This window comes from Podarcis cretensis (assembly GCF_951804945.1).
Source record: "Podarcis cretensis genome assembly, chromosome: 5".
Taxonomy (NCBI): domain Eukaryota; kingdom Metazoa; phylum Chordata; class Lepidosauria; order Squamata; family Lacertidae; genus Podarcis; species Podarcis cretensis.
In genome coordinates, this window is record NC_137174.1 from 6,616,241 (window position 1) to 6,640,190 (window position 23,950).

At 44.6% G+C, this 23,950-nt stretch overlaps 1 protein-coding gene across 1 annotated transcript in view; it reads right to left on the bottom strand.

Moving 5' to 3' along the window:
• The window catches only part of SEMA3D (semaphorin 3D), a 188,496-nt gene extending 166,158 nt beyond the window's left edge, over positions 1 to 22,338 (bottom strand). Inside the window, exon 1 of the mRNA XM_079975171.1 lies at positions 22,054 to 22,338. The gene's annotated coding sequence lies outside the window, so the exon portion shown is untranslated. The remainder of the gene's footprint in view (positions 1 to 22,053) is intronic.
• Positions 22,339 to 23,950: the final 1,612 nt, after the last annotated feature.

The window sequence follows — 23,950 nt, forward strand, 5'->3', positions numbered from 1 at the left end:
ATTTTTGGGAGTTATCCATATACCCAGGTATTTCACCTTTTTAACCACCTCTATTTGTGTTTGTTGTTGCATTACTTCTATTTGATCTTGATCCATATTCTTCACAATCATTTTTGTTTTTTTCTTGTTTAGTTTAAAACCTGCCACACTTCCAAACTGTTCCATTTCCTCCAAAACTTCTTTTACCGTACTTGTTGGTTCTTCAATCATTATTACCAAGTCATCCGCGAACGCTTTGATCTTATATTCGTTCTGACCGATTGTCACACCCTTTATTTCCTTATTTTGTCTAATCGAATTCAAAAGAACTTCTAATACCGTTATAAAAAGTAACGGTGAGAGTGGGCATCCCTGTCTTGTTCCTTTTTGTATCCTTATCTCTTCTGTGACTACATTATTTATAATCAGTTTGGCTTTTTGTTCTGTGTAGATTGCTTTTATTCCGTTAAGAAACTCTTTACCAATCTCCATATATTCCAGATTTCTCAACATAAAATCCCATGTTATGTTATCGAATGCCTTTTCGGCATCGACAAACATCATTGTGGCTTGTTTATCAATCCTAACACACAGATATTCCATCATATTAATTATATTTCTTATATTGTCTTTCATCTGTCTGCTTGGAAGGAAGCCCGCCTGGTCTTTATGTATAATTTCTAATAGAATCTTTTTCATCCTCTTTGCAAGAATCGCAGCGAATATCTTGTAATCTAAATTTAGGAGTGAGATCGGCCTATAATTTTTGACTTGGGTTAAATCTGAATCCTGTTTTGGAATAAATGTAATATATGCCTCCTTCCATGTTTCCGGAATTTCTCCTTCTCTTAAGATGTTGTTCATCACTTCCTTCAATGGCATTATCAAAGTAGGTTCCATTTCTTTGTAATAGCAAGCAGTGAATCCATCCGGCCCCGGAGCTTTCCCCCTTTTTAGTTCTTTAATCGCCCCTTTTATCTCCTCTATTTCAATTGGGGTATTCAGTTGCTCTTTTTTTCCAGTCGGGATCTTTTGCCCCTCTTATCTTTCAGATATCTCTCTATTTTCCTCAAGTTATTTCTTTCTCTATTTTTGTATAGTCTTCTATAATAATCCAAGAACCCCTTTTTAATTTCCTTCGGATTGGTTATCGCTTTTCCTTCTACTGTAATCTTATTTATTGTGTTCTGTTCCTTCCTTTTTTTTATCTGCCATGCAAGCCATTTTCCTGATTTATTCGCAAATTCAAAATTTCTTTGTCTCAATTTCTTTATATTCCATTCTACTTCTCTATTTATTATGATAGCAAACTGTGCTTGTAAAGCTTTAATCTTTTCTTTTATCTTCAAATTGTTTGGTTTCTTAATTAATTTTTGTTCGTTATCCATTATTTCCTTCAAAATTTCTTTTTTACCTTTTTCTCTGTTTTTATTTTTAATTGAGTTTTGCTGAATGAAGAATCCTCTCATTACTGCCTTGCTGGCATCCCACACAACTTTAGCCTTTGTACCTTTGTTACAATTGTCTACAAAATATTCTGTTAGCTTCTTTTGCGCTTTTTCAACTATTTTCTGGTCGTCTAAGAGATAATCTTTCATTCTCCATCTGAAAGTTCTTTCTTCGAGGCTTCTTAATTCAAATTCTATTGGGTTATGATCAGAAATTACTTTCGGTTGGATTTCTATCTGTTGGGTTCTTGGTGTCAGTTCACTTGAGATCCAAATCTGATCTATCCTTGACATTGACTGATTCGGTTCGGAATAATACGTAAATTGTTTGTCTAATGGGTGCTTGAAGTGCCAAATGTCTATCAAATTGCAACTTTTTATCATTGAGAAAAAAGATTTTGGTAATTTCCCTTCTTTACTTGTTCCTTCTCTAAGTCTGTCCATTTCTAATGAGATCACTCCATTCAAGTCACCCATTAAAATGATTTTCTGGTCCATATATTCAAATAGTTTTTCTTCTAAAACTTTGTAGAATTCAGTCTTATTTCCATTCGGTGCGTAGATCCCGACTATTATCAAATTTTCTCCTTGCCAGTTGATTCGAACTGCTATTATCCTTCCCTCTTCATCCTTGAAAATTTGTTGAGCTTCAATTTGGTTTCTAATATATATAACCACTCCTCTTTTTTTCTCCTTATCTGAAGATACAAATTCATTTCCCAATCTTTTGTTGATTAATATTTTTTTGTGTCTTCTGGCTACGTGTGTCTCTTGTAGGCAGATGATATCTAAGTTTTTCTTTTTTAAGAACTGTTCGATTTTATTCCTCTTCTTTTTTTCATTCATCCCATTGATATTCCAATTCCAAATTTTTAACGCCATGATATCTTAATTTAAATAAAATTTAATTTTTTTCCCCTATAATTTGTCTGTCTCTGTTAAGAACAGTTTCAGGTTATGAATGGACCTCCAGAACGAATTAAGTTCTTAACCTGAGGTACCACTGTGCTCTTAAAAAAATAAAATAGTCCAGGTGGGTGTGAAGTATAACTTAAGAGAGGGAGAACAAACTGTCAGAAGCTTGGGGTCTAGGCGTTCACATGCCTTCAGCACCCTGGACGGACCTTCTGCCTGCCTCCCCTTTCTCTTCCTTTTTGCCAATTGGGAGCCTGCACGGTGACTGACAAGATAGTGCACAGGGTCTTGCCCTGGTGGGTATAAAGTATGGGTGGTGCTGTGGTCTAAACCACTGAGCCTCTTGGGCTTGCCAATCAGAAGGTCAGCGGTTTGAATCCCCACAACGGGGTGAGCTCCCGTCGCTCAGTCCCAATTCCTGCCAATCTAGCAGTTCGAAAGCACGCCAGTGCAAGTAGATAAATAGGTACCACTGCAGCAGGAAGGTAAACAATGCTTGTGTGTGCTCTGGTTTCCGTTATGGTGTCCTGTTGCACCAGAAGCAGTTTAGTCATGCAGGCCACATGACCCAGAAAGCTGTCTGTGGACAAATACCGGCTCCCTTAGCCTGAAAGCTAGATGAGGGCTGCAACCTCATAGTCACCTTTGACTGGACTTAACCGTCCAAGGGTCCTTTAACTTTTACCTATAAAACTACTTCTTCCAATAACCCTCAACAACAGAATTGTACCACACATGCTAGAACCCTGACGTTTACCAACTGGGGCATACAAAGTTTTATAAAGATATGCAACAGGCATACCCCCCAAAAAAAAAATTAAAAATTGAACCCATAAATTTATTTTGAGTACTGGAACTGAACACAGCTCACAGTCCATCCATACAAGAACCCCTGACAGCCACCTCATAACTATTAATCTTCTCTTTTAACAGACTACTGTGAACAGGGTTATTAATCTTCTCTTTTATCCACCTCATCCTCCCATTATTCTGACCTTGTACCTTGATTTACTGCCCTGGCATCTCACATTCCTTCACAATATTTATACTCTATAAATATATAACTATGGATGTCTGTTGCCTCCCCCGCCTTTTGGCTAAGTGAAAACCATGAAAGTTCTAGTTTATTTGAGCCCATCACCATAAATCAGTCCAGAAATCAACCCATCCCTAGTTCTGTTATTCTTTTTATTTATAAGTTCTTTGGAAATAAAAATGCTAGTCCAACAGGCCTCTGACTTTTGGCTAAATATAAAAAGCCCCAATGCAAAACGAAAACGAAAAACACCCGCATGGGAAGATTCCTGGCAGACGTGTCCGATAATGTGTCTAGGTAATAAAACCTGATAGCTTGGGCCCACTTTGATTTTAGAGCCAGGATGTCCAGAAGCAGAAATCTTCTGCATGCAATGGGTTTCGTTGCTGCATCTTTGCAGTAATCCTTGGAATCAATGGATGGTCCAGTTCCTTCCAGCTATCACTGGTCTTTTTACTGAGATCACCCGAAACAGAATCTGGATATAAAGATGCATGCACACAAAATTAACTCAATAAAATAAAAATGTTGTTTTTCATATGTTGAGCTCCACTCGTCCCCTTTCCCATGTCTATTGTCTCCACTCCAGCCTCTTTGCATTAAATCCAGCCTTGAAGTGGTGAAAATATTTGGAAGGAAAACCCAAAAGAGCTATTGCCCTTGAGAAATATTTACCTCCTAGGTGGACCAAAGAGCTCAGATTTGCTGAAGGGCTCATCCTATGTATCTAGCCTTGTAATCGCTATGACCCAACTTCATATCTCTTGTTGCGCTGAGACATACGCAACTCTTAGCTTCCCTGCTGGCCTTGATCATTGGGAACCCCAAAACAAGAGAATATTTTCCCCAGAAAGCAAATGCAAAACCTGTACCAGATATAATTTTCAAAAAACCACAGCAATGCTTTTTCAATAAGGAGGGGGGAATAGCATGCTCGCAAATAAAGAGAATATCATCATATGTGAAAACGTAATAGAAAGCATGTGTCTTGGAAAAACCAACATGCAAGATCAGATGCTTCCATGAGGACCCTTCCAACGTTAAAGACCAGCTGCTACAATTTACTACCTACCAATAGCAGACAGAAAGACACCAGTGAGCTATATTACATTGTTATTTTCAACTGCAATCACAATTTTCAGTGCACTGCAGTTGCAACAAATCATTCTTCCTGTTCAAAATAATGCCTTTTATTTTGGGGTGGGGGGTTGCTGTACACCTCGTGCATCCACAAAATCTAGCCCCTGTTTTGGCAATGTTCCATCTTGGGCTACTGCCCCCTCACTGGTCCTCCCCAGTCATGATTCATGTGAGTTGCCCATGACCAAAGTTACAGTGTGAGCTCTGAAAGGCACCTGCTATTCGCAAGATTGTACACCACCATAATAATTTTAATCAGCTGGTAGCTTATAAATGGGACGCAGGTGGTGCTGTGGGCCTAGGGCTTGCTGATCAGAAGGTTGGCGGTTTGAATCCCCGCGACGGGGTGAGCTCCCATTGCTCGGTCCCAGCTCCTGCCAACCTAGCAGTTCGAAAGCACGTCAAAGTGCAAGTAGATAAATAGGTACCGCTCTGGCAGGAAGGTAAACAGTGTTTCCGTGTGCTGCTCTGGTTTGCCAGAAGCGGCTTAGTCATGCTGGCCACATGACCCGGAAGCTGTCTGTGGACAAAACGCCGGCTCCCTTGGCCTATAGAGCGAGATGAGCGCACAACCCCAGAGTCAGTCATGAATGGACCTAATGGTCAGGAGTCCTTAATCAAGAAGGGAGTTTATAAGATTGCCAACACTGCTCATTAGAAATGGTGATTAGTTTTGTGCATTAGTTTTATCAATGAATTCAAAATCAAGGGTATGTCATAGTAATTTGTGACATCTCATTGCCTCTTTTGCAGGTTATGGAAGCAACAATGGAGCGTCTCTGAGCGTGGCTGAGGAAGAGGAGTGTTTAAAGCACAAGGAATGAGATCAGTCTAGAGATCTCAGTGAAAACCCTCTTAGAGCTACATGGACTTAAACCATCTGGGACTGTGGCTTTATGCTAAGTTGATATTGGCTCCCTCGGCCAATAAAGCGAGATGAGCACTGCAACCCCAGAGTCGGTCACGACTAGACCTAATGGTCAGGGGTCCCTTTACCTTTACCTACACGGGCTGCAGGAAATAGAGGGGATGTAAACATATTTGTTGGGATTTGTGCAAATATTCAAAACCGCAGAGATGCTCCCTTCAGTGTCATCATTCACTGCAGTATATCTGAGGGTCTAAACAAGATATTAAGTGTACGATTTATTGAATACACATTATTGGGGGGGTTATAGCTAGCGTGGGTGCTGCAATCCAGTTTGGTGGGGGAGAGGGGGGCTTCAGCCCTTTCCAGGTTTTATCCCCAACTCTTCACGCTTGCAATTTGCATTGCGGAGGACAGTAGCAGCCCATGTGGTAATTCCCAGTCCAAGTCAACAATGACCATTAACCAAGGTTGATGGAAATTGTAGTCTGGCAAGATCTGGATGGCAGCACTTTGGCTACCCCTACATAAGAGTGATTGAGAGATCCTTCCCCCTCCAAAAAATATTCCAGATCCAAAACTGTAGCATGCAAGGAGCACCTCATTCAAGAGTAAACAACTTGATTTACATTGCATGCTGTTTGGCACAGAAAAGAAGGTAAACCAAATGTTTGTCTGTTTTCAGGTATATTCACAAGATTCATCTGAGGTTGTTGGCATTCACACCAAACAGATGTGTGGGTGTGCACACATGCATGTGCATGATGCCTGAGGTCATGGTGGCTGGCAGAGTGGTGAAGGGAGGGTGGACTTTAGTCCTCTAGAGTCAGTTGACAATGAGGATGGGGTTTTCAGAATGAGAGTTTCTAGCTTCGTCAGTTTGGGTGCCATATCTGCAGTTGAAAACAGCAGAGCACATACCTCCCCTTTTATTTCTGAGCACACAGAAAAACTTGACAAACTCCAGTCTCTCTTTCAATCCAAGGAAAAGGCATGTATCAAAGACAAAATTCAAACATTTCCTTTGAATTACTTAGGTGTAGCCAGTTATCTCCCCTTAGATCAAAGTAATGGGAAAAACAAAAGCTTCCATGCATATATTTTATAGAGTGTTCCTAAAAGCCATAATAAATAGCAAGAATTGAAACATCTTGAGGAAAAAAGATCTATCAGAACAATAAAAGTATTTTTCCATTTTATGATGAGATCTTAACATGCCTTTAATAACTTGCTATCATAAACATAACTAGAGAGAGAAAACGCAGCATTTTTGCTGCAAGAGGTCCAGTATCATTTCATAAAGTTTTGCCAAATGTTTGCTTATCAAAATTAAATATCCATGGGAAAGAATAGGAGTTTTATATGACTGGCCGGCTGCTCCCATCAACAACCTAGTCACCACATTCTGCATTAGTGGCAACTTTGTATTTTTATGCCGCAAACTGCCCTGAGATCTTTGGGTGAAGGCGGTATACAAATTTAATAAATAAAATAAGTATTTAAAAATTCCAGGTTGTCTTCCTGGGTAGCCCCACATAAATTGACAACCTAATGCAGGGTGGGAAATTTGTGGCCCTCCCCAATGTTTTTGGATTCCAACTCCCATCAGCCTCAGCAACTGTGACCAATGGCAAAAGATGATGGAGTTGTAATCTGACAACATCTGGTAGCTGACAGGTTCTCTATCCCTGCCCAAAAGGAATACAACTCAGACAATGCAATGCATTTTCACAGGAACCTGCTAGCTTAGAAGTTACAGAGAAATAATCACCAAGACAATTGTTGTTGATGGCATCTGCCTATCTTGAGAGACAATGGAGTCTGCATCTTTGGAAGGTGGCAGGAGCTCAGCCACGCAGCCTCAATGAAGGAGCCTGTCGTGGGGGCCTGTCTCATAATTTTGTGTCCTGGGCCACCACCACCCCATGCTACGCCACTGGCAGAGTGTGAATCAGGGTGGCTCACTTAGAAATGCAAATAAAATCCATGAGCATCCCTGGTATGGACACATTTCTCTGTGCACATGAAATGAACTGGGAAGACACATTCAGGTATCATTTCAGCACCAGGTGTGCATATGTCCTGGAAGCCCTACAAAGAAGCTTTGGACTGGGGCAATTGGCCCAGTTACTAACAGCAATAAAGAGGGCGGTCAGCAGCAAGAGGGCCAACTCCACAGGCCAATTCTTGCATCATATTGATCGTATGGGAAATCATATGGAAGCCATTTGTGCAAAAGCCATTCTTGTCACCCTGCCCCTCGCATGCACATGTCACACAGTTTGTGTGATCTTAAACATACAGCTGAACAAGAAGGATTTTGCTGGTATGGTTAAGATCACACAGACCAAGAAGGCAGCTGTTTGGGCAAAGAGGCTTCTTTGTGTGTTGTTTGGTAAGCAATTCCAGGAGCAACCACACGGCTGCTTTCTGCAAGGCCGGCTAACCCACAAATCAACCAAGGCCGGTAGGGTGAATTAGTTCCAAATTACTCGTCCAAATGAGCCCAGAGTTAGTTTGCCACCTGAATGATAGAAATGTGGGTTACAATGAGGGACCTTTTCGCATCCTGCCATTATAACATCTGAAGATTCTATTTACCTTTTTTTAAAAAAAAAAACAATCAAGGAAACTTATTCTATTCATAATAGTAAGTTTCGGGTTGGAAATCTACCTGGTGAGAGCAGATTATTCCCAGTAGTGATGTATGGAAGTGAGAGCTGGACCATAAAGAAGGCTGATCGCCGAAGAATTAATGCTTCTGAATTATGGTGCTGGAGGAGACTCTTGAGAGTCCCATGGACTGCAAGAAGATCAAACCTCTCCATTCTCAAGGAAATCAGCCCTGAGTGCTCACTGGAAGGACAGATAGTGAAGCTGAGGCTCCAGTACTTTGGCCACCTCATGAGAAGAGAAGACTCCCTGGAGAAGACCCTGATGTTGGGAAAGATGGAGGGCACAAGGAGAAGGGGGCGACAGAGGACGAGATGGTTGGATAGTGTTTTCGAGGTTACCAGCATGAGTCTGACCAAGCTGCGGGGGGCAGTGGAGGACAGGAGTGCCTGGCGTTCTCTGGTCCATGGGGTCACGAAGAGTCGGACACGACTAAATGACTAAACAACAACAACAATATTTAAGGAAATTCTTGTGAAGAACGGTTGAGTTATTATTTATGTAAAGCATTTTTACCCCACTCATCACCCCACATTCCATGGCCTCTCCAGACCTTCGGATGCCAGGGGTTGATGTAGGACCTTCTGCCTGCAAAGTTTTTGGGCTCCAGCCCATCCCCACTGGCAACTGTACAGTTGCAGAGGGGTCCTTTCCCACTCTACAGTCATATGGTTCTACATGTAACCAGCTTCCACATAGTTTCCCAGTTGTTCCTCCTCCGGGTGAGGAAGAAAGCAGAGCCACGTCCCCCAGCAAAGCAGATCGGGAGCAAGAGGAGACCCACCTCCCCCCTTGCTCAGTGCATCACAAGCCTGAGAGGTGGTCACAAAGGTGTAGGCTTGGCCTTGGGACTTCAGTTCTTGTTGTGTGTGCCCCTCCCCACCACCACACCACCCCAAAAAACAGGTGCAGATACACAGCAGGCTGGAGTTGCCTGCTTTCCCTGCTAACAAAAGCTCTTCCACCTTCCAAAGTTGCTGGCTAGGCAGAAATAGGTTTTCCAGTCACTTCTTTCCCAGGAAAAGCTTCACTTGGTAGATTAAGGCATGGGTAGACAAACTAAGGCCCGGGGGCCAGATCCGGTCCAATCGACTTCTAAATTTGGCCCGCGGACAGTTCAGGAATCAGCATGAGTAGAATGGGTGCTTTTATTTAAAATGCATCTCTGGGTTATTTGTGGGGCATAGGAATTCATTCATTACCCCCCCAAAAAAAAATATATATATATATAGTTCAGCCCACCACATGGTCTGAGGGACAGTAGGCTGGCCCCCTGCTGGAAAAGTTTGCTGGCCCCTGGATTAAGGCTTCATCCAGCAGCTTTTAAAGGCACAAGGAAAAAAGTTGGCAGGATTATCACAAGCAAAAGGTGTGCACTATTTCAGCCAGTTAAAAGACCTTGAATTGGGGTATTCCACGTGTAGTTTTTAAAGACACAAGATCTTTGCTAAGGGGGAAAAAGGGTTGGCCACTCTACTGCAGACAGAAGGTGTGTAACGTTAGGTATACATGCATGTCCTGCCCCACATGAGTGATCATGTTCATGTGTGACTACGACATCACAGGCAGGACGCCACAGAATTTTGTCAGCTCCCACCCCAGCTCCAGTCACACATCTGCTGCCAGTCATGAAATGAAGAGATGCACACACGTGTCAACTAACGAGCAACTTCAGCTACTAAAAACAGAAAGTGGCCTCTTCTCGATGCAGCCATATACATTTATCAGCTCAACGCTGTTGTCACAACTCAGGAATGCTATTCAGGGACAGAGGAAAACCATATTGCTTTAAACGCTGAAGCGCCTCTAGCTACAGTTCCATTGGATGGATGTGGCCTTTGCAAAATACTGGCCACTCCTGGAATGATCGATATATGGTTTGCACAATCGAAAACAAAGGCAAAACAAAACTGTAAATTTGAATATTCCAGGAAATTCAACCATTTCCCCTCTTTGGTATAAATCACAGTCCATCCCCCTCCACCCTCACCAGTGAATCATAAATAAATATTCTAAAGGCCTGGCTATTTTGGCAAAACATCTGCTTCCTGAAGTAATCCTCAGGCATTTACCAAGTAGGTTGGAAGCAATCAAACTGCTTGCTGTTTTAAAGATTGGAGACACACGCATGTGTATTCAGAGGGAAGAGATGCATATTTACGGAAAAGATGAGAACAGTTGGTTTCCTCGCCAGTGCTCTGTGGAACCCTGTGGTGCTTCAATTAGAGGTCAGGCTAAGAGAACCAAGAAAAGTTTGCCCACCAAACAAGTGCGCCTGTGCGACTGGGACCGAGCTGGGCAGATCTTTCCATCCTGTTTTGGTCTCCCTGGCAATCCAGCATAGGTCCAAGCCACCTCCCTGTGTGCCGTCCCACCCTCCTGTGTGCGCTTTGTACATGCTTTTTTTTTGGGGGGGGGAATTCAGTCATTTTACACAAAGCACCCACCTTTCAATGTTTGTGTTTTTCTCACCAGGCAAATACACATTCGGAATGCACCTTTTTTTTTGTAAAAGATGCATTTCTGTGCACATTTTTTGTCCATCAAAAATTCATTGCAAAAATCTGTTCCAATCCGTAAACAAGTTGGGATGCTTCAGATTGGGTCCATGGAAGAAATGAGAACCAAATGAATTTCTCCTCCATGCTTAGCAGAGAAGGAGCATTGGGTTCATTCCAGGTCACACCCACAGTTTGCAAGGGGTGACAAGAAGGTAAGGATGGATGAAATTGTCAATTTCAGTCTCTTTCTCTCTCTCTCTGCCAGACTGCTCCCTGCCTTGCTGGCCTTTCCCCACCTGGCTGTGTGAAACTGTGTGTGTGTGTGTGTCTGTGTGCGCGCGCGCAAACTGACTCCAGCTACAAAAGCTGAGGCTGCTGAACAGACTCTTGAGCTTGGGTGCTGTTTGGAGGGTGAGTTTGGGTGGGTGGGTGTGTTGCTGTTGTTGCTGTTAATTTTTTGCATCTTTATTTTGGACCTTATGATTTATGTGGAAATGGTGCAATTTGGTTGTGTACTTTCTGGTGCTTCGCTTATTGTTTACGGTTTTCTTACGTTTGCCGCTATGCAACATTTTATATGTTGTAAGCCGCCTTGAGGTTGGTTTTAACTTTGGAAAGGTGGCATAGAAATAAAGTGAGTGATTGAAAATCAGGTGAGTTACAGCTCTTAATCTTGGATTTCAAAGTTCGTGAAGAGTAAATACATACAGAAAGGATGCATTTAGCTGAAACACCGATGGACGTGGAAAGAGGGAGGACGAGTGAGCAGAAGAGGAAACAAAAAGGGTGTATTCCAGGGCTATTTTAAGCCCTGGCATTGTTAGGTTTACAGTATGACATCCAGACAAAGATGTCAGCTTTTGCTGAAGTACGTCTGAGGTGCAGCACTATTAAAAAGGTAAAAATAGCTCAGCGGAGGAGTTAAAGGCTGCTTCACATGAATTAAATGGAGCCCTTGCTCTTCAAGGTTTCAAATGCCTTGCAGGCATCTCTCTTCCAAAGCTTGGGGTTTTTATGTGGCTCATCCCCAGCCCAGGCAAATTCCACGAAAACAAGGAAGCAAATGAGTAACACATTGACAGTACTTGTGTGTTTCCATTCAACACCACCTACTGCTGCCACTGGATTCTGCCTGTTTGGCAGAGATCCAGAAGACAAAGGGGCTGCCTTCATCTCAGAAAGACCAAGGCTGGGCAGGGTTAGGGGAGGGGAAAACTTTGCTTTGGAGCAGCGCAGCACCTTGTTACCTGAGAAGCGTTGTCCCCAGACAGTGTACTTCCAAGTGGGATCACACTAATGCGGAGATTTCTCATAATAAAAAGCAGGAAAGCAGGGAATATGGGAGGGTATTCCCACTGCATATGCTTTTCCTATCCCAATAATCCCTTTAGCATATGCGCCACCGGGGTGCAAAGATCCGCCCAGCGCCCCCAAATTTAGTTAATTTCGCATGCACAGCTTTGGTAAATTAGCAGTGGCGTAGCGTGGGTTGTCAGCACCCAGGGAAAGGCAAGTAATTTGCACCCCCTAACCCATGGATTTGCACCCCCTAACCCGTGGATTTGTGCCCCCTAACCCTAACCCCCAGATGTTGCGCCCGGTGCGGCCGGCCCCCCTGCACCCCCCACGCTACACCACTGTAAATTAGCGCACAAAGTCGAAAGTCCTTTAGTGAAACAGTAGGTATACCTTTCGGTAATACCTAGGTATATATGTATTTTGTTTTTCTAGCTTGATCAAAATTATTTATTATTTCATAACAGGGAGATAGTTAAGAGCTTAGGTGGCTTCAGCGGCGGGTGCCTGATGCCCCCCAGAATTCGGCACCCGGGTGCCCCACACCCTCAGGTAAAGACGGTCCTGGAGTTATTAATCAGAGCTCATCAGACTTCAGAATTACTGGATCTTTCAGTGTTTTCTACTGAAAACCAGAGGAGCACGCAATAAAGAGGAGACTGAGAGAAGGTGTGATAGCCATTTTCAAATATCGTAAGGGCTGTCACACAGAAGATGGGAAATGCTTCTTTTCTCCTGTTCCAAAGGGTAGGACCCAAACCCAATGGCTTCAAAATCAAGTTACAAGAAATTAGATTCCAACTCAACATCGGGAAGAACTTTCTGAGAGTGAGAGCTGTTCAATAGTGGAACAGATTCATAGAATCATAGAATCATAGAGTTGGAAGAGACCACAAGGGCCATCGAGTCCATCCCCCTGCCAAGCAGGAAACACCATCAGAGCACTCCTGACATATGGTTGTCAAGCCTCTGCTTAAAGACCTCCAAAGAAGGAGACTCCCACACTCCTTGGCAGCAAATTCCACTGTCAAACAGCTCTTACTGTCAGGAAGTTCTTCCTCATGTTTAGGTGGAATCTTCTTTCTTGTAGTTTGGATCCATTGCTCCGTGTCCGCTTCTCTGGAGCAGCAGAAAACAACCTTTCTCCCTCCTCTATGTGACATCCTTTTATATATTTGAACATGGCTATCATATCACCCCTTAACCTCCTCTTCTCCAGGCTAAACATGCCCAGCTCCCTTAGCCGTTCCTCATAAGGCATCGTTTCCAGGCCTTTGACCCTTTTGGTTGCCCTCCTCTGGACACGTTCCAGTTTGTCAGTGTCCTTCTTGAACTGTGGTGCCCAGAACTGGACACAGTGAGGTCTCACCAGAGCAGAATACAGTGGCACTATTACTTCTCTCGGGAAGTAATTTAACAGGGAATAAATTTGACTGAAAAACAGTCTCGGGTGATTGATTGTGGACTCTCCTTCCTTGAAGGTTTTAAAGCAGAAGTTGTATGGCCATCTGTCATGGATGCTTCAGCTGAGATACCTGCATTGCAGGCAGTTGGTCTAGACCTTGGAGTCCCTTCTAACTCTACAATTCTATGATTCCAATTCCCATCAGTCCAAGCAGCATAGCCAGAAGTGTCTCCACCTCCATCGTTCAGCCCGGACACTGAGATCCAGCTCCAAGGGCCTTCTGGCATTTACCACATTGCAAGATGTGAAGTTATAGGTAACCAGGCAGAGGGCCTTCTCAGTAGTGTCGCCCGCCCTGTGGAATGCCCTACCAGAAGATGTCAAACAGATAAACAGCTATTTTATTTTTAGAAGCCCTCTGAAGGCAGCCCTGTTCAGAGAAGTTTTTAATGGTTGATGTTTTACTGTGTTTTTAATATTTTGTGGGGAGCCACCCAGATTGCCTGGGGTAACCCAGTGATATGGGCGGCATATAAATAATAAATTATTATTATTAATGATCAAGGATGATGGAGCCAGAAGCCAGCAACTTCTGCAAGGCCACAGTTTCCCCATTGCATTCTAAAAAAATAAAAATAAAAAATTGGGTCAGGGCTTTAAGCTGCAATCCTATGCACATTTAACAGAGAATAAATTTGACTGAAAAACAGTCTGAGAAGACATGTACACACTGTAAGAAATTCATTCCATGGAAGCTCTGTGAGCTACAGGCACATTTTAACAAAAAAAAAAATGCTTCAGAGCAGAAGCATAAAACTCAAAAATATATCCATACAACTTAAGTACACTATAAATGCAAAACAACAGGGATGTATTTATTCAGAAAAAAGCAAGCAAACCTAAAATACAGGGGGAAATAATTCAGAGTTATTATAAAATTTCACCTACATGGCAACCAAAAGTTCACAATATGGTACATTAGCTATCAACCTACACAGAACTCTTACCAAGTCTGAGGAATCCTGTGTAATACAAAAGCTTGCACGTCAAGTTTTTAAATTAAGGTTGTTTATATTAATGGGCCAACACTGCATATTTTTCAAATATAAACGCATCATGCCTTTTCATAAAACACATGCACACACAAAGAGCAAAAGCAGAAACCTGGAAGTATAAAATGCAAAAGGTAGAAGGAATAATACTGGCTGTTTTATAAAGGCTAACATTAATACAAAACATGCTCTGTGTTGGGCATCCCTTGCAAATAATGTTAATGCAAAATGCTGGAGCAAGAATGCTGGGAGACGAAGCGTCCTTGTTTTTAAACAGCTACACTGGCTGTTTTCCAAGCCCAGTTCAAGGTGCTCATTTAGATGGTTAAACCCCATCCTCTAAAATGAGCAGATGAAACCCTCCAGGCACTTCCTACATGGGATAAGGTAAAAAAAAAAAAAAAAGAGCAGAGAAATCACCTTGCCAACAAAGGTCCATATAGTTAAAGCTATAGTTTTCCCAGTAGTGATGTATGGAAGTGAGAGCTGGACCATAAAGAAGGCTGATCGCCAAAGAATTGATGCTTTTGAATTCTGGTGCTGGAGGAGACTCTTGAGAGTCCCATGGACTGCAAGAAGATTAAACCTATCCATTCTGAAGGAAATCAGCCCTGAGTGCTCACTGGAAGGACAGATCCTGAAGCTGAGGCTCCAATACTTTGGCCACATCATGAGAAGAGAAGACTCCCTGGAAAAGACCCTGATGTTGGGAAAGATGGAGGGCACAAGGTGAAGGGGACGGCAGAGGACCAGATGGTTGGACAGTGTTCTCGAAGCTACGAACATCAGTTTGACCAAACTGCAGGAGGCAGTGGAAGACAGGAGTGCCTGGTGTGCTCTGGTCCATGGGGTCACGAAGAGTCGGACATGACTAAACGACTAAACAACAACAATAAACATCATCTAAATAAAGTATTTTTTAAAATCTCTTTGATGATTTTGCTGCAAGAGACAATGGCTGTGTTCCCTTGCCCATTTACTGAGCACTGACTGCAGTTCCAGTTCCGGTTGTTTTGTTAATTGATTTGACATAAAGATATGTACCAACTAACACATAAATATGTAAACAATAACAGAACCATTCATGGAGCATATTCAATATAAAAACAAAATGAATTGCAAGTACACATAGCAAAGTTTTAAAAACCTAGCTACTGGGTTTTTAACGTTATCCAATGTTATCCAAAATGCACATGTATCCTGCACTTTGTTATAAAATACTACTGCATGGTGCATTGTATCTCAAACCAGCTTCACACTGATTGAAGTTCTTAAGTCATTCCGAGAAAGTCTCTAACCAAGGTGTGAACACCTTTGCATAGGCTAAAGACATCCCACCCCCCATCAAGGCCCCCTTGGGTGGGAACACAAACAGAAATGAATCTGACACTAAATAAGTCATGCTGATGTGAACATTTTCAGGGTGGGGGGAGGGAGGCTGGAGCTGAGGCATGCCTGGAGGGGGAATAACACTAAGGCATGTTGCCACCCCTTTGGAAACAGTTGTTGAAAATAGTCATTCTTCAGCAATGATCTGAATTGTACACAAGGGATTTTATTAGCTTTGTAAAATCTGTTTGTAACTTACTAAATACGCCAAAGGTAAAGATGGCCTAGAAAAAAACCTAGCAAGCTAAATACAGATTTAAAGGGTTTTTTTTTCTCCTTTTTTAGATCTTTAATGCAATGTTCCGCCACAAGCCCAAACCCACTTAATTTCAAGTCATTCTCACTTACTGCAGTGAAACAGATCCCATGGGAAATGTCTCTCACTGCTGGCAATTGCCAGAAAGAGATTTGTTGACCACTGGTTTTGGAAGCAGGGAAGGAATTTTGCAGACTCTCAAATCCATCCCCTGATCCCTTAAAAAGTTAAAGGTAAAGGTACCCCTGCCCGTACGGGCCAGTCTTGACAGACTCTGGGGTTGTGCGCCCATCTCACTTAAGAGGCCAGGGGCCAGCGCTGTCCGGAGACACTTCCGGGTCACGTGGCCAGCGTGACATCGCTGCTCTGGCCAGAGCCAGAGCCAGAGCCGCACACGGAAACGCCGTTTACCTTCCCGCTGGTAAGCGGTCCCTATTTATCTACTTGCACCCGGAGGTGCTTTCGAACTGCTAGGTTGGCAGGCGCTGGGACCGAGCAGCGGGAGCGCACCCCGCCGCAGGGATTCGAACCGCCGACCTTTTGATCGGCAAGTCCTAGGCACTGAGGCTTTAACCCACAGTGCCACCTGATCCCTTAATGACAGCCAAAGACTTCCTACAAAGACGACACCAGCATTTAGCCCTTTAGTCAAGAGGCATCGCAGCAGGCAGTCAAGTGGGCTCCGGACCAAGGTGGAATAAATGCTCAGCTCAAATTCTCTCACCATCACCACATGAGAAATGATTTGCCCATGATTCTTACCCTTAGCCTGTTATTATTTTAAAAATATTAATAATAATAATACCCACCCTTAGGTCCCAGGGCGAGTTGCAACATTAAAGCACAATATCATATATATATATAGCATTTTAAAAAAAAAAAAAAAGTCCACCATGTGGAAGAAAAGATTGACTGTAATCAACCTCAGCTGGTCCAAATTATGAAAACTTTACAAAATCAAACTATTGGCATAGAAGAAACAAATTTAAATTCGTTCCTTGATTTAAATTTGAAAGTTAATTCTAACAGCACGGGCCTAATTGTGTCTACTCAGAGGGAGTCTCATTGAGTTCAGTGGGGCTCCTCCCCAGTAAATCTCAGAGCATCTTACAGGAATTCCACATTTACATTAAGGAAGCATGGGTGAGGTGCAGAAGATGAAATGTATGATAGCAAAATATTGGGCTTTTGAATCCTATGGATTCAGTGAATGGGGTGGTAAAGGGCAGAGAGAACACAAGAAAGAATCTGCAGGATCAGGCCAATGGCCCAACTAACATACTGTTCTCACAGTGACCAGCCTGAAGCCTCTTTAGGGAAAACCACAAGCAGGACCAGAGGCCTCTGCCCTCTCCTGCGCTTTCCAGAGAATGGTCCTCGGAAGCTAAGTGCCTCTGACCATTTCCATCTTCTCTCCAATGGAAAGCAATCTCCACACAGATCTTGGACAAGGGAAGGGGGAAATGGAAGAATGCTTCTCATTTTCTCTTGACTAAGTGCAGCTCACCTGCAGAGAAGGAGAGGAAGAGGAAACTGTGGAAGGGCCAGTCCATTTTGACAGGCAAAACGAAACGGTCTTGGACCTTTTACAAAGCAGCAAGTGCTGGCTTGCCTCTTTGTTTCTAACATTTCCCTGACTACTTTTCAGCACAGATGCAGCCCAACTGCTAAATAACTTTAATAAGGTGCATGTTGCTCGTAACTGTGTGTGTCAGGAAAGGATGAACGCAGAAACTTCTAAAGAAACCTGCCGTTCCCATCACCAGAATCAGAAGAGAAACTGAGTTATGATTCGTCTGTTCACAAGGAGGGCTAGAAACTCACACGGGAGGCAGAGAAACAAGCCAACAGATCTGTGAGCTTAGAAGGATGAGCTATTGGAATTGGGGAGTGTCCTTGGCAGTTACTGAGCCCAACCCTGCTCAGTGCAGGGATATTGAAGCTAGAACATCCCTGAAAGAGGGCAGTTCTTGCAATTTGAAAGTTTTGTGCAATTTGCCTTTGGTTGCCAGCTCATATCCAGACCCAATTCAAGATGCTCACATTGGTGCTCAAAGCCCTAAATGATTTGGGCCCCAAATACCTGCAAGTCTGTCTCCTTCCCTACATGAGATTGGGGTGGTGGCAGCTGTGAACTGTGAAACTGGCTCCCCACATAGATGCATCCGGCAGCTCCATTACGCAGCTTCCAGAGGTTGCTGAAGATGCCCCTCTTTACTCTGACTTTTGACACTTGTTTTTTTTTATTTTTTTAAATAATATTTATTAAAGTCTCAACAATTACAGAAAGAAAAAATAAACATACCACATTAAACAAAAACAAAACAACACACCACAATATAAAAAGAGGAAAGAAAACAAAAACAAAAACAGAGAAATAAAACCCATTAAACAAAAACAAAAACGCAAAAAAGAAAATGCATCAGATCTCATTACCATTCTTTCATTAGCTTATTTCCTTGACCTCCTCACACCTCCCTTTTTTGTATTCTAGGTCTATTATCTATTTCAGCAAATCCTTTCCCTCTTTTAAAATTTTTGTCCTGTAAATTGTCTTAATATAATGTAGCTTTACTTTTCCTCCTTTCACCAATTAACAGTCAGTTATTCCCAAATCCTTTATATCCTTCCTGCTAAAATCATATAATATTGTTCCAGCATCCTTCTAACAGATATTAATTTTACAGTGTTTCTGTAAATAGTCTTTAAATTTCCTCCAATCTTCCTCCACCGACTCTTCTCCCTGGTCTCGGATTCTGCCAGTCATTTCCGCCAGCTCCATATAGTCCATGACCTTCATCTGCCATTCTTCCCGGGTGGGTAAATCTTGTGTCTTGACTTTTGACACTTGAGGTGTATATTTTTAGAATGCACCTTAATTTATATTATAGTAAACTGTATTAAACTGTCTTCAAATTTGCATTCTAACGTTGTAACCATCTTAGGATGAAGGGCAGGTAGTGAATAAATAAAAACGTAATATTCGAATAATCTTCTTTCTCTCTTGAATCAGGTTCCACCCTAGTTTAGGTCTCCTGTCTTCTCCGCTTGCCATAAAGAGGAAGCGTCCAGCTCTGCCTCTTGTCAGGGCACGGCGAGCAGGGGAACCAATATGGTGGCTGGACTGCACCTCCTCCCATCGCTGGTCATTGGCCAAGCTGGCTGAGGCTGATGGAACTGAAGGCCACTAAAGACGCCTGCTTCTTGGGAGAAAAGGAATGGCAAACCTAGACAGCATCTTAAAAAGCAGAGACATCACCTTGCCAACAAAGGTCCGTATAGTTAAAGCCATGGTTTTCCCAGTAGTGATGTATGGAAGTGAGAGCTGGACCATAAAGAAGGCTGATCGCCGAAGAATTGATGCTTTTGAATTATGGTGCTGTAGGAGACTCTTGAGAGTCCCATGGACTGCAAGAAGATCAAACCTATCCATTCTCAAGGAAATCAGCCCTGAGTGCTCACTGGAAGGACAGATCCTGAAGCTGAGGCTCCAGTACTTTGGCCACCTCATGAGAAGAGAAGACTCCCTGGAAAAGACCCTGATGTTGGGAAAGATGGAGGGCACAAGGAGAAGGGGACAACAGAGGATGAGATGGTTGGACAGTGTTCTCGAAGCTACCAGCATGAGTTTGACCAAACTGCGGGAGGCAGTGGAAGACAGGAATGCCTGGCGTGCTCTGGTCCAGGGGGTCACGAAGAGTCGGACACGACTAAACGACTAAACAACAACAACCTTTGGAGACCTCTGCTCTGGATACACCTGCATTAGAGATGCATTGCCAGAGGAGGTGCCGCCAGGTGTTTCTGGAGCCAGCGCCAGAGCAAGGGAGAAGCTGGAGAGCACGTCGGCTGATCAAAGCCGAGAACTTGCTGCTCCCCATCATTTGGGAGCAGGAGGCACCCGTGCTCCTCCAGAACTTCGCAGAGCATGATACCGAATGCTACCGCTGCAGAGTGAGAATTCAAAATCTTCCCCAAGAGACTGGGCACTAATCAAAACCATTTTTTTTATTTCAAACTCCTGCTGCTCTAAATGAAGTTTGCAATGGGAATGCTAGAAAAGAGGCCAGTCAGGGATCCTTGTTTGAGCACAGCGGCCAGAGGCAATTATACTACACTCCCTGAATGACAATACTTATTCCTACATCTCACAGCCAATACTTGCAAAAGAAGAAGTTGTTTTAAAACAGGCCCCGACCTGGTGTCATCCAGATGTTTTGAGCTACCATGTCCCCCACTCCCAGCCAGAACAGCAGCGCTTGGCAGGAGCTGATCACAGCTGGAATCTCAAGCATCTAGAGGGCACCGGGTTGGGGAAGGCTGTTTTAAAGACTTAACTGCATCCCCCTGGAAAGGCTGGTCCCTGATTTCTGGCACCACCCTAAGCGACTCTCATGTGCTGGGGGGGGGGGCAATTGAAAAGTGAACTTACACAGTTACATAGTACATAGTACATCGTATCTGAAGAAGTGTGCATGCACACGAAAGCTCATACCAAGAACTAACTTAGTTGGTCTTTAAGGTGCTACTGGAAGGAATAGTACATAGTTGTTACAGATGTGTTTTCCTAAATATAAATGCAACTGATAAGGCCAATCAGCCCAAACACAACTCTAAGTGTTTACTACGTGATTCGGAGGGACTTACTGGTACCTCTGGACCTTAGAACCTATTTAAGTGCACACACCAGAAAGGTTAGACAGTTAACATCTGAGTGCCATGAAATTAACAGGACGACGAGGGAGAATTGCCTTAATACGGAAGTTATACTCCACCATCCACAAGTCCTCCATCCCAGTGTTAATCATCATTGGCCCTGATCTGTCCGGGATGGGGGTCAAAAGACTTGTGTCTGCAATGTTGCTACCCAACTAACACACCTGCGCTCTTGGAAGAGAAAACACCACTTGCAGTTCAACCTGTCAAAAGCTCCCAAGGAGAGGATTGCAAGGGAAAGATTATGAGAAAAGATCTGTGAGTTGGGAATCCTTTCTCCCTCTACACTTTTGGGTGTGTGTGTGTGTTGGGGGGGGGTGAGTTTTGGTTTGACATTATGCTGCTCAAGCTCCTGCTTGAATTTATTAGACACCCTCAACTAGAAAGCACCCACTGAGCAGCCGGACATGCTTTTCAGGCAAACATGTTCAGAAGTCACAGGAAGAACGCACCAAGTTTAATCTCCGAATAAAACTGCAATCAGCTGCAATCCTAGACACATGTGGTTAACCCTCTTGGGTTAAATGAGGCTTACTCCCAGCAGCTGAGAGGTGCATAAGATTTCAGCCTTAGGATCATGCTGCAAAGAAGCAGCGGCAGGTGGGATATGCAGGCGACAGGCATCCTTGGAAAATAAAGAACAGCCAAGAGCCAAGCCCCCGTTTCGCCAAAACCGAATCGCAGTGGAAAATACAAGTGATTTATTGCTCTCATTATTCTTATAGCTTTCCTATTGCAGAGAACTGTGCTTAGGCAAGCATTTTTTTTAATAAAACAAAATAAAGGATTTCCCTACTTTAAAAAATAATAATAATAATAATTGAAAGCCGACACGTCCCAGTTTGTTTGCAGCAGCCACGCCGCTTGTAAGCACATTAGCGCAGCGGCACAATTGCTTAGCCAATTTGTCAGCCGCAAGACGCAATCCTTGCCCTGGAATAAGAAAGCTGGGGTAGCTCGGTTGGTAGAGCCAGTGGCGAACCTACATTTCGAGGGTCCTGAAGCTTGAACTGTCATGGGGGGCCCTTTTCAACCAGCAACGAGGTCTGGGTAACAACCCCGGTTCTCTTCTTCAGTGGGGCTGTTCCAGGACAGATCATCACACCTTGACAACCTCTGTGCTACATAATCAATTTGAGTCGTGGCACTCAAATGGGGACCCAAAATAAGCAATGAGGACGGGGGTTCGAGCCCCAGTGTCGAGTGAAGGATTTCTGCCTGGCAGCGGGTTGAACTACTAGATGATCCTGCCGATCCTTTCCAATTTACACTTCTGTAATAATACTGTAAGTAAGCAAGCTAACAAACAAACAAACAGGCAAAGGGGCAACGGAGAAGGGGACCCGCGCGCGCCCCCAGGTTGCCCAGCCGGTCCTTACCTGTTCCGGGCTTGAGCTCGCTCTCTCGGCTGCGCGAAAAGACAAGCGCTGTGCGCGCTGCGGAGCCTCGCCTTGCCGGGATGCTGCCCGAGCGACTCCTGCGCAAAGCCGGCTGTGCGTGGCTCTGGGCGCCGGAGAGCAGAGGGCGCGGCTGCTGCTGCTGCTGCCGGGCGCCGCCTCCTGCCTCGCAGCGCGCTCCTCTCGCTCGGGGAAACTTGGGGCAGCCAAGACTTCGCCGCCGCCGCCTCCTCCTCCTCCTTTTGCGCTGCTGGCGGCTCTGCGCTTCTCCTCTCCGGCTCCCGAGCTGCCGGCGGCTCAGCGCAGCCACGTGCGGCGGCCGGAGGGAGGCGGCTGGTGCTCTCCGCCAGGCGGCTGCCCCGGGGCCGGATCCAGCCAGGCGAGCGTGGAGGGCAGCCTTCTCGCAAAGGCGTCGGCGGCGTCGGGGGTCTCCGGCTCAAGGTCGCCCCCCAGGCCGGGCACTTTCGGCGGCGGCGACGGCGACGGCGCGGAGTTGGCCGGTTGCTGCGCCAAGAAGGAGCCTTGCGCTCCTCCGACTCGGCAGCGCGGGATCCGTCGGGGGCTCAGCGGCGGAGAGAGGGGCGCTCGGTTCGGCTGCGGGGATTTTGTGTGTTTGTTTATTTTGAAAGAGTCTCTTTATGCGCAGGTGGGGCTCCGAACTGTGCCCGGGGAAGACCCTCCCCACCCCTCACCCTGAGCTCCGAAGTGAAGCCTGTCCAAGTCCGGAGCAACGGGCTGGCCAGACTTGCGCGTTTGTTTCTGCTCTGTTTCAGGAAATCTCCAACTGATCTTCCGTGCAGCCTTGGATTTACTTAGAAGATTTTGCGCAGGCTCTCATTCTCTCTCTCTCTCTCTCTCTCTCTCTCTCTCTCTCTCTCTCTCACACACACACACACACACACACACACGGTTTTCAATATGTAGAATCTGCCTGTTTCCGATGTCTATGATAACTAGCCCCCCTCCCCACAGACGGCCAGTATTTTGCAGAAGGGATTTAGGTTTGGACTATAGGAGTCAACCCCTGGGGCCAAGGACCTTTCACCCCCATTCCCACCCGCAAGAAAATATATGAGCCCCCCACCCTACCCCATAGAAAGGCATTGCCATTCCAATGATGCGCTTGTGCAACATAGTGATTATGCAGAGCGGGGCTTACCTTCCCGTCCTCCAGTATTTTATTCAGCTTGGTACCGCTGGTTTGCACAGCTTAAGTGAATTAAAGCGGTCTGTCACTCCGCTGCTTTTTGTCACTCTTTGTTGCTGTTGGTGCAAGTGGCTCTCCATTGGGAAGAATGGCAGGATACACAGGGAGTTAATAATAATACCCTTTTGGAAATGGACTGGTGTTGTTGGTCTGGGGCCCTGCCTCACGGCCTCCCCCTCAGAAGGAGAGGGAAAGAGATGCATGAGAAAGATGCTAATTGCTGAGAGCGGAAGACAGGTGTGGAGACTCTGTGAGCCTCCAGATGTTGCTGGACTACAACTCCCATCATCCCTGGCCGTTGGCCCTGTTGGTCTGAAGCACAGAGAGCCCAGTGATGTCAGGGAGGTCATAGCCTTCCAACATAAAGTAAGAATGCAGGCTTCCCTAGCCAGATGCTTCCAGATGTCTTGCACTACAACTCCCAGCAGCCCCAGTCCCTGTGGATGTGCTGGTTGAAGGTAGTTGTAGCCCAAAAGTTCTGAAGATACCACATTGTGGAAGTCTGGGATAAGAATATAGTCCTGGTGGTTTAAACCTTAGCAGGATAGAAAGTGCTGCTCACTCCAGTTCTCCAGCTTCCGGCTCTTTGGCCTGAAATTCACTTATGTCTGAACCATGAAATCTAGCCTGGCATTCTCTGGTCCATGGGGTCACGAAGAGTCGGACACGACT